A 12,305-nucleotide genomic window follows, 5' to 3' on the forward strand; every position below is an offset into this window, starting at 1 on the left:
CTTACTCCCTGAGGGGTGTTCAGTTAGCGATTTTCCAGTCCTTTGGGACCCACCTTGATTCTACTAATTCCTGAAAGATCACCACTAATGCCTTCGCTATCTCTTCAGCTATCTCCCTTAGAACTGTGGAATGTAGTCTATCTGGTCCCGGTGATTTATCCACCTTCAGGCTGTTCAGTTTTTCTAGCACCTTCTCCTTGCTGATGGCCACCATACTCTGCTCTGCCCCCTCACTCTCTTGAATTTTTTTGTACATTATTTGTGTCTTCCACTGTGAAGACTGATGCAAAATAATTGTTCAGTCCCTCAGCCATATCTTTGTTCCCCACTACTATCTCTCCAGTATCATTTTCCACTGGCCCAATGTCCACTTTTGCCTCTCTTTTGCCCTTTATATATCTAAAGAAGCTCTTACAGTCTTCTTGTATATTACTGGTTAGCTCACCCTCTTATTTAATCTTCTCCCTCTTTATTTCTTTTTTTGATGTCCTTTGTGGGTCTTTGTAAGCTTCCCAATCCTCTGGTTTCCCACTGCCCTTCGCTACATTATATGCTTTCTCTTTTGCTTTTATGCTTTCCCTGACTTCCCTGGTCAGCCATAGTTGCCTCATCCTCCCTGTACCATGCTGCTTTTCCCTCGGGATGAATCTCTGCAGTATCGCCTGAATTACTCCCAGAAACTCCTACCATTGCTGTTCCACTGTCTTCTCGGCTCCTCTCCTAGTCAATCTATCCAGCTCCTCCCTCATGTCTCTTTTCAGGTGCAATACCATTACCTCTGATTCTATCTTCTCCCTCTCAAATTGGAGAGTAAATTCCGTCATATAATGATCACTGCCTCCTAAGGACTCCTTCACTTAAGCTCCCTTAACAAGTATGCCTTATTGCACACTAATAAATCCAGTATTGCCTGTTCCTAGTGAACTCCACCACAAGCTGCTCCAAAAAGCCATTTCATAGATATCCACAAATTCCTTTTCTTCCTATACCCTGATAACAAGGAAAAGACAAACACATAACCTCAACCCCAAGGAGAGGGAAGCACTAAAAGCACTAAGAAATGAAAAGAACTTAATCATACTACCAGCAGACAAAGGCAGAATGACAGTCATCCTGGACAAAGCAGAGTACATCCAAAAAGCACAACAGCTACTTGCAGATACCAACACCTACCAAAAGTGGGAGTTTGACCCCACCCCACAGCTCACCAATAGGATAAACAACACACTGAGGAACCTGCAAAGAAAACGGACAGATAACCAGGTTTGACCTACAGAGAATGAAACCTGAAAGCAACAACACCCCCAGATTCTATGGACTACCTAAAGCGCACAAACCAGACATCCCACTCAGACCCATAGTATCACTACCAGGGACACCATCACACAAACTGGCTAAAGAACTACAGCAGAAACTGAAACACCTGATCAGCGGATCCAGACACTCTATACAGTCAACACAGGAATTCTTGGACATCATCAGAAATATACACATAGACAAGGAAGAAACCATGGTCTCATTCGATGTAACGGTACTGTTCACCTCTATCGACAAAACCCTAGCCAGAGGAACAATAGCCAACCTGCTGGACATACAGAACAGACAACAAGATGGGGAACCTGTCAACAAAGACGGCATATTCAAACTACTAGACCTGTGCCTCACTACACACTTCACATTCAACAACCAAATATATGAACAAATCAACGGCACACCCATGAGCTCACCCATCTCTGGACTCATAGCAGAAGCGGTTAGAACAAACAGTCTTACCGCAAATACAACCCAAACTCTGGGTCAGATATGTAGATGACACCTTTGTAATCATTAAAAATACAGAAATAGAGAACACACACCGGATCATCAACGCCACATTCACAGGAATCCGATTCACTAGAGAGGAAGGAAAGGACAACCAACTCCCATTCCTAGACGTGATGGTACAGAGAACACCAAACAGAGAATTTGCCACAAAGGTATACAGGAAAGCCACACACACAGACCAAGTCCTAAATTACGAAAGCAACCACCCCAACACACACAAAAGAAGTTGCATCAAGACCCTGTTCAAAAGAGCCACAACACACTGCAGTACACCAGAACTGCAAAAAGAGGAAGAAGAACACCTATACATTGTATTTGCCAAAAACGGATACCCCCGCAATTTCATCAAGAGATGCCTAAGGGAAAGACAACAGAATGAGGACATGCCACAACCCAAAGGACTAGCCACACTACCATACATCAAAAACATTTCTGAACTGACAGCCAGACTACTGTGACCACTAGAACTCATAACAGCACACAAACCAACAGCCACTCTCAGACAACAACTCACCAGGACGAAGGACCCGATACCCAGCATGAGCAAAACCAATGTAGTGTACAAAACCCCATGCAAGGACTGTACAAAACACTATATAGGACAAACAGGAAGACAGCTAACAATCCGCATCCATGAACACCAACTAGCCACGAAACGACATGACCTTAGTAGCCACACACACAGATGACAAGCAACATGAGTTCGACTGGGACAACACTACTATTATAGGACAAGCCAAACAGAGAACAGCCAGGGAATTCCTAGAGGCATGGCACTCATCCACAGATTCAATCAATAAGCACATCGACCTGGACCCAATATGCCACTGCAGCAGACAGCTGGTAATGACAACCGGAAGCGGCAGATACAAATCACTATAAATGCCAGAGGAAACATCACAGAAGTGCTTCACATGAGGCTCCCAAGCACTGAGGATGTCACCTAGACAGGGGACGAAACATCTGCAACACAAATTCCCAGCTCGGCAAACAGAACCACAACGACGAGCACCCAAGCTACAAATCTTCTCCCAAACTTTGAACTTCCTATACCCTACCATCCTGATTTTCTCAGTCCACTTGCATATTGAAATCCTCCGTGATCACTGTAACTTTGCCTTTCCTGCACATCTTCTCTGTCTCCTGGTGTATCTTGTGGCCCAGCTCCAGACTACTGTTTGGAGGCCTGTACATAACTCCAACTCTTACTTTTGCAGTTCCTCAATTCTATCTACACAGGTTTTGTACCACCTGACCCTACTTTGTTTCTTACTATTGATTTAATTTCATTTCTTACAAATAAGGTAACCCCACTCCCTCTATCCACCTGCCTATCTTTTCGATAGGATGTATATCCTTGAAGGTTCAGCTCCTAAGCCTGATCCTCAAGCAGCCACGTCTCCATGTTGCCCCCCAAGTCATACCTGTCAGTTTAAATTTGCATCACAAGCTCAATTACGTCATTCCTTATACTGCGTGCATTCAGATATAACACCTTCAGTCCTGCATTAACCGTCCCTCTTCTCATTGTCATTTGTTTGTGCAATGTGCCTGAAATTTAATTGCTAACCCTTTCCATGCAGTCTGTCTTATTTTTGTCTGTGCTGGAGATTTTAATAACCTCTCCCAAGTTCTGCACTCTTACCTCCTCCTTTAATTCGGATGTTCTAATTTCCCCCTTCACTGAACCCTCCCCACCATCCCCTCCATTTATTTTAAAGCCCTGTCTACAACTCTAGTTGTGTGATTCACTGAGTTTCTCCCACTGTTCTGCAACTTGCAAATGATAAATGCCAAATGAACTGGTGTGTGGGAGCTGGAGACAGCTGTGTTTGTCTTCACTGAATGCCATTAACATGCAGATTGCATTGTAGAAAATATGCATAAGCAAACTCAATTGTGTATATACATAAACTTCATTTATAAGAACTGTCCATCTCCTGTTGAAAGCTAAAAGAAAAAAATTCTGCCTGGTGAATTTGCTTTTTAAATACAGTTTCTTTTCCAGTTTACATAGAAGTATATTGAATTTTCAGCAGATCATTTAAACTCAAATGAGTCTATCTCATCCTTTATACCCTACTCCACTGCCCTTTACCTCTACAGAACCGGAGTATAAGAATGCAGAAGTTAGGCTGCAGAGAAACAAAATCCTGATTAGACCCCACTTGAAGTACACTGAGCAGATCTGGACACCACATCTGAGGAAGGAGATTATGGCTTTGCAGGGAATACAATGGATGATCTGATTGAAGTCTTAAAGAAATAAACAGGGAAAAACAATGTGGAAAAAGATAAACTATTTCCACTGGTTGGGGATTCTAGAACCAGGGGCACAGTCTGAGAATTAGGGCCAAACCGTTCAGGAGAGGTGCTACCACATAGGATGGTAGAGGTTTGAAATTCTCTTCCAGAAATGGCAGTGAATACTAGATCAGTTGTTATTTTTTAATCTGAGGTAGCTAAATTTTTATTAAGCAAAGGGATCTGAGCCAAAATCACATGGAGTTGGGCTACTGATCAGTCATAAACTCATTGAATGGCATAAGAGGCTTGAGGGGCTGAATGGCCTATTCCTGTTCCTATGTTCCTTCTCAAGCCCTATCCCACTCCTTTCTACCTAAACTGGACAGCTCTTTCCTCACTGAGGCTGCCCTGCCTTGTCATAGAAAGAAACAATCATTGGTCCCATTCAGCTCACTTCACCAGAGTCTGTATGTGATATCCAACTATAGACTGGACATCAATACAAGTCAGGATTGATTTCTTTTGATATTCAGTAGACAAACAGGAGGCTGAAAGAACACAGCAAGCCAGGCAGCTTCTGGAGGTGGAGAAGTCGATGTTTCAGTTGTAAACCTTCTTCAAGACTGGAGGTCGGGGTAGGGGGAGCTGCAGATAAAGAGAGGGAGGGCAAGGGTTATGGGTGGGGAGTGGGGTGGAGTGTGACGCAGTGATGGGGAATACAGGTGGTCGATACAACCTGGTTGGGCCATGGAAGGAATGACTACAATTGGTAGCTGGAAAGAAAGGGAGGAGGCAGGAATGTAAAGGGATCAGGGGATGGCGGGGAAGGTTATTTGAAATTGGAGAATTCAATGTTGAGTCTTCCAGTCTGTAGGCTGTCCAAGCGGAAGATGAGGTGTTGTTCCTCCAATTTAGATTAGATTACTTATGGTGTGGAAATAGGCCCTTCAGCCCAACAAGTCCACACCAACCCTCCAAACAGCAACCCACCCAGACCCATTACCCTACATTTACCCTTCACCTAACACTATGGGCAATTCAGCAAACCAATTCACCTAGCCTGCACATTTTTGGACTGTGGGAGGAAACCGGAGCACCTGGAGGAAACCCACACAGACATGGGGAGAACATGCAAACTCCACATAGACAGTTGCCTGAGGCAGGAATTGAAGCCGGATCTCTGGCGCTGTGAGGCAGCAGTGCTAACCACTATGCCACCGTGCCGCCCCAATTGTGGCCTAATTCACTGCGACATTCAGGTGTCAAGAGCTGCCCACCTGATTTCATCTATTTTACACTACCAGCCAAAACATTAACTTCCCCCAATACTTTCTTGTTGGAAACGTCAGTGCAGCCAGGTTATAATACTATTGGTATCTTTTGTTTATCTTGTACAAACTCAAACACAGAAATAGTGCAGCATAGATAAAAAGAGAGCATTAATGCAATGTGCTAAGTGCAGACCAGAAGCTTCTTTGCCCTTCCTTTGATGGTGTGACATTTAGACAAGCGGTCTGTCTGATCATAAAACAATTGTATTGGAAAAAATATGAAGCTGACTTTAAATTTCTATTTATAACTCAGTCAATACTGTATGAGGTGAGCATGACACATATAAGAACCTGAGAGGAGTTAACAGTGTGATTTCTCTTATGAAAAAGGGGAAGCAGTTTTAATATAAAGGGAGTCCTTCCTAATGTAGGATGATAGAGCATTTCTTTGGTCTGTGGAATTCTCTTCCCCACAGTGCAGTGACAGCAGGGCTTTGAATGTACTTAAGGCTGAGTTTGATAGATTCTTCATTGATAAGAACGTCAAGGGGATGTAGTGATAGACAGAAAAGTAAAGTTGACGTACTAATCAGATCAGCCATGATCTTATTGAATTCCAAACCTGGTTTGAGGGGGCAAATGGCATAGTTCTTCTCCTAATTTGTATGTTTGTGTGTTGTTTCCAGACCCACTGAAAGGATTATGAACTACCCACCCCCTCAGTCACAGGAAATGGTACATACTAGTTACTGATACCCCATACCTGCTGTACTCACTTAGACAAACTTACCGCATGCCTTAGGGTATCTTGCTGCTGGAGGGAAAGAAGTCAGATAGACTCATAAAGTCATAAAGCATGGAAACAGACCCTTTGGTCCAACTAGAGCCACACCAACCATATTCACAAACTAAACTAGTTTCACCTGCCTATATTTGGCCCACATCCCTCCAAATCTTTCCAGTGCTCATCCAAATATCTTCTAAATATTACACCTGTATCTGCATCCAGCACTTCCTCTGGAAGTTCATTCCACACACAAACCACTCTCTGTGTAAAAGAATTGCCTCCCCCATGACCTTTTAAATATTTTTCCTCTCGCCTTGACAATTTGCCCCCTAGTTTTGAACTCCTTCACCATAGGGGAAAGACCCTTATTATTCACCGTATCTATGCCCCTCATTATTTCATAAAACTCCAACTGGTCATGCCTCAACCTCTTAAACTCCAGTGAAAAAAAGTCCCAGCCTATCAACCTTTCTTTATATCTCAAACCCTCCATTCCCAGCAACATCCTAGTAAATCTTTTCTAAACCCTCTCCAGTTTAATACTATCCTCCCTATAACCGACCAGTACTGGACACAGTACTCTTGAAGAAGCCTCACCAATGTCCTGTACAACCTCAATATGACGTCCCAATTCCTATGCTCAAAGTTCTGAGCAAAGAAGACAAGCATGTTAAAAGCCTTCTTAAGTATCCTGTCTACCTGTGATGCAAATTTCAAAGAACGCCTAGTTCTCCCTGATCGACAACACTACCAGGACCCTACCATTAATTAGATTAGATTAGATTCCCTACAGTGTGGAAACAGGCCATTTGGACCAACCAGTCCACACCAACCCTCTGAAGAGTAACCCACCCAGACCCATTTTTCTCTGACCAATGCACCTAACACTGTGGGCAATTTAGCATGGCCAGTTCACCTCTCCTGCACATCTTTGGACTGTGGGAGGAAACCAGAGCACCCGGAGAAAACCCACGCAGACACGGGGAGAATGTGCCAACTCCACACAGACAGTTGTCTGGTGCTGAGAGGCTGCTATGCTAACCAGTGAGCCACTGTGCCGCCCCAATTGTATAAGTCCTGTCCTCATTTGTATTTCCAAAATACAATACTTCACATTTATCCAAATTAAACTTCTCATTTGGCAATGAATGTATTCTTCATACTGGTCCTCCATTTTGAGGTATAAGTTGCGTTGGATCAGTACATTGTATTCACCAATTTTACTGGTTTTGTTGAAGGATTATCTTGCTCCTCACCTCTCTAAACCACCAAATTATACAGACAAATAGTTTTTTTACAGCATGGGAAGAAACCCTTCAGTCCATCATGTCTATACTGGTCATCAAACTGTCTATTCTAATACATAATGCTACGGGGCTGCATATCTTCTCTCATGAAGCCAGAGATATGAGTATGGTGGCCCAGTGATTAGCACTGCTGCCTCACAGCACCAGGGAGCCACATTCAATTCCAGCCTCGGGTGACTGTGTGGAGTTTTGCAGGTCTGCGTTTTCTGCTGGATGCTCCGGTTTCCTCCCCCTGTCCAAAGATACGCCAGTTAGGAGAACTGGCAATGTTAAATTACCCATAGCATCCAGCGATGTGCATACTATGTGGATTAGGGAGAAAGTGAGGACTGCAGATGCTGGAGGTCAGAGTCGAGAGTGTGGCGCTGGAAAAGCACAGCTGGTCACGCAGCATCCGAGGAGCAGGAGAATCGATGTTTTGGGCATAAGCTCTTCATAAGCTCATTCCTGACAAAGAGCTTATGCTCGAAACATCGATGTCCTGCTCCTTGGATGCTGCCTGACCTGCTGTGCTTTTCCAGCATCACACTACGTAGATTATCCATGGGAAATGCAGGGTTGCAAGGATAGGAAAGAGGTGTGTCTGGGTGGGATCAGAGAGGCAATTTACACTTCATGGCCTGCTTCCACACTGTAGGCCTTAAATGGCCTGCTTCCACACTGTAGGGATTCTACGATTCTAAGTAGGTCTTTACAATTATGAAAAGATTTAATACAGAGAGAATGTTCCTCTACTGGGGAAATTCGAGACCATCAATATAAATTAGTCACCAAAAAATCTGTGAGAAAATTCAATCGCAATGTCTTTATATGAGCAAAATGAGAAGGTAAAATTTGCTACCAAATGGATTAAAGTGAATAGATTCATTTACTGAGTAATTAGAAATCTATAAGATGCAAAAGGGAATAATGCAAAACAAATGAAAAACTTAGGGAAGAAGGGAGGAGACTCAAATGGAGTAAAAGGAGCAAATGGCCTGTTTCTATGCCATATGTCTTCTGTAATCTTATGTAATCTTCCATTCTATCTAAACAGGAGGAAGTAGTCTTGGATCAATAGCTCACCTGAAAGGGAGCAGCCCCACACTGCAGCAGTTCCTTAGTACTGCAGCAGAGTTTCAACCCTGGGTTTTGTGCTCTGTCAGGTACAGTTCAAGTAAGGAGAGGAAGACCACAGTAAGGAGCAGTGATTGGCAGTGGGGTGAGAGTAAACGTTAGTGACAGAGAGTGACTGAAATGGGCAGAGAGTGAGAGATAGTGTGGGGAAAGTGAATGGCAGTGACAGGAACGGTGTGACAGTGAGGGGAGGGTGGATGGCCACAGGGTGTGAGTGACGGTGAGGAGAGGGTGGATGGCCACAGTGAGTGAGTGACGGTGAGGAGAGGGTGGATAGCTACAGGGAGCGAGTGACTGTGAGGAGAGGGTGGATGGCCACAGGGCGTGAGTGATGATGAGGAGAGGGTGGATGGCCACAGGGAGTAAGTGATGATGAGGAGAGGGTGGATGGCCACAGGGAGTGAGTGATGATGAGGAGAGGGTGGATGGCCACAGGGAGTGAGTGACGGTGAGGAGAGGGTGGATGGAAGTGCACAATGGCAGTTGGGAATAAATGACAGTAAAATAGTAATTGGAAGATCCATGATAGGGAAATAGGAACGAGCATGGACACAGAAGCAGAAACCACTGGTAAAAGAAGTAAACAAATGATGCCATGGCGATAGACAAAATGGACAATGAGATAATTGGATGGAAGAAGCTCAGAACTTTGTTGGACAGCAGAGGTAGTGGAGTTCAGGCCTTTCCTGAGATCTGAAACAAAAACAGAAATTGCTGTCGAAACTCAGCAGGTCTGGTAGCATCAGTGGGAAGAAAGCAGAGTTAACATTTCAAGTCCAATGTCTCTTCATCACCATCTGGGTGAGTATCTTCTACACCCTGTCTATTACAATTAAATCCGTCTGATAGTGTAATGACCAGAAATGCACACAGTCCTCCAACTGTGACCAAACATAATATACAGCTCCATTTGAACTTCCTTGCTTTTGTATTCAATACTGAAAATATGTTGCTGGAAAAGCGCAGCAGATCAGGCAGCATCCAAGGAGCAGGAGAATCGACATTTCGGGCATGAGCCCTTCTTCAGGAATCTCCTGCTCCTTGGATGCTGCCTGACCCTGCTGTGCTTTTCCAGCAACACATTCTCAGCTCTAATCTCCAGCATCTGCAGTCCTCACTTTCTCCTTTTGTATTCAATGCTTTGACTAATACAAGCAAGTTTCCCATGTGCTTCCTTAACCACTTTATTTACCTATCCTGCAGTTATCCAGGATTTATGTTGTGTATATCAAGGTCTCATTGATCCTCTGTACTTTCTGCAATCTCAACATTCAAGGTGCACTCCCTTGCCTTGTTAGTTTTTCTAAAATGCATTTTCAGGATTAAATCTCATTTGTCAATGTTTGGCCCACCAGACTAGCCTATCAACCTCCTGATCCATGAGTATTTTTGCGTGATAATTGCCATCTTACTATCATCCACCAGCACGAGAGGAAAGCTACCAGAGTAGCACTAGGATAATTCTTGCTTTTTGAGGCCCAAGTATCTGGTGCTGATGTAGTACACTCGGATGCTCTGACACTAGCTGTGGTAGGCCCCAAAGCTGGGACCTGATGTTAGCTATGGTAGCCCAAGGGGGGATATTTGCTGTGGTAAGTCCCTACCATGATAAGCCCTGTACATACAGGCTATAACAGTATCACAACTGAAGTAAAAAACGGCACCTTGTGAGCTGTCTAATGTTGATGCTTTTGTGTTCCTTACTGGTACATCTTTATTCTAAGTACTATCCATGGGTTCCATTGTGTCTAATCTTCCAAGGCTCACCTCATGTGGCTACTGAATGCTCAAGGTAGAGCGCAACAGTTGGCCCCTAAGTGCAGGACTCTCACTGGATTTTAACAGGAAACATTCTTGCAGTCATGGTGTCCTCATCATCATGGGAACAAAAGTGTTGAGAATACAGCTTGCGAAAGTCAATGGGGGCATGACTTCAACCGGACTTTGATTTACCTATGTAGGACCCTATGGATAGATGTCCCCTCTGCATCTGTTCTGTCTGACTTAGTACACACAAAAGATAAAACCTCAGCTTCTTTACGAGTTCTATTTTATTGCAATTCCATTTACGTAAACTGTCAAGTCAAGCGCATTAATCTTAAGTGTTCTAACCATTAAGTACCTGAGCGAAGGTCAGTACATTAGGGAACTAGGTAGTTCTCGTCAACAGGGACAGCTTGCAAATATTTAGCTTACATTTTCCACCTAGTGACAGTGGCAAAAAGGAGTAACATCTAAAGGAATTGCTGAACATACAAGAAAACTATTGACTAATTAGTCACTTTTTATCACACTGGTAAACATCCAATTCAATATGATAATGAAATTGGTGACTGATCATTACAATCAATTTCCATCAATTAGGCCACTACAAATTCAGACAGGAGGTGACAAAACTCCAGTTTAAGAGAGTTTGGGACACCATAGATCCAACGTCATCTCTTCCTCACAAGCATCAGACGCCAGGTCTCATATGGACAGTATTCCAAACATTATATTCTGATTTGAATTTGACTTTGGGATCCTGCTAACCACTTGCATTGTCTTCCAAGACAGCCTGCACGACAGACCAGTGATTGAAGTTGTTTCCATAGAGGAAGTTTTAATTTATCCTCTTGAAAGGGAGTCTGTATGCTCTGGATAAGACCACAAGGAACAGAAGTAGTTCATTCAGCCCATCCATTCAGCTTTACCATTCAGTGAGGTCATGGCTGATCTGATAATCCTCAACTCCACTTTTCCCAATAATCCACTGTCTGGCCAAAGCTAAAATGTTTGCCATGGTCAATATTATCTAATCCATTCATGATCCAATCATACCAACCATTAACCTTCACGTTTCCAACCAGTCTACCCCTTTTACAGTAATTTATAATAAATCTTATTATTGCATATCTGCTGCACTGTGGCATTACCTGCAGCTAGCTGGGGATGTCAAAGCTGTGGGGCTGGATATTCCACATACAGATATTGGCCATTTCTGAAGTTTAGCTAGTCCTCATAACCACAATCCAGAGGTGACACCTAGGTTCCTTAGATGGGTACCCTAAACTAGGATGATGACTCGGTGCTTCAGAAATAGATCAGGGAAGAAGAGGCAGGTCTGGCATTTTAAGGAGAAATTTCAGTAAGGCAACCTGTCACCTGACATCAAGGGGGAAGATGATGGAGAAGTCTATTGGCTTAGTCAGCTGGTGGATACCAAGCTGACTAGGACCTCTTATTACATGTCTAACCCCATTCAACTGAGAATTAAATGTTGCCAAAACTTTATACCCAGAGTTCAAGAGAAAAGCTAACTAATTAATGAAAGCTAATTAATTGTGTAAGTCCTGCCCTGGTTTGTCTTACCAAAGTGCAACACCTTGCATTTATCTGAATTAACCCCATCTGTCATTCACTGCCCACTATACCACCAATTTTGGCATCACCCACAAACAATGCCCCCTAGATTCTCACCCAAACCATTTATATAAATGACCAACAACAGTGGACCCAACACTGATCCTTGTGGCACACTGCTGGTCACAAGCCTCCAGTATGAACAACAACCCCCAACCACCACACTCTGTCTCTTACTTTCTTATTTCCAAAAATGCCAAACATCTAGTGTAGTAGTCATTATAAAGGCTTAATAATGAAAATGAAATCCATTCATGAAAGCTTCAAAGCTTTTAAATATCTTCAAGTAGTTAAGATTTTATAACAACTAACTGTTTATACTCTAAAAAGGCCTCTCTAACCTGTCGATTA

The sequence above is a fragment of the Chiloscyllium plagiosum genome, unplaced genomic scaffold (genome assembly GCF_037043375.1).
Source record: "Chiloscyllium plagiosum isolate Xiang-an unplaced genomic scaffold, Cpla_swu_hap1 HiC_scaffold_14, whole genome shotgun sequence".
Classification (NCBI taxonomy): Eukaryota; Metazoa; Chordata; class Chondrichthyes; order Orectolobiformes; family Hemiscylliidae; genus Chiloscyllium; species Chiloscyllium plagiosum.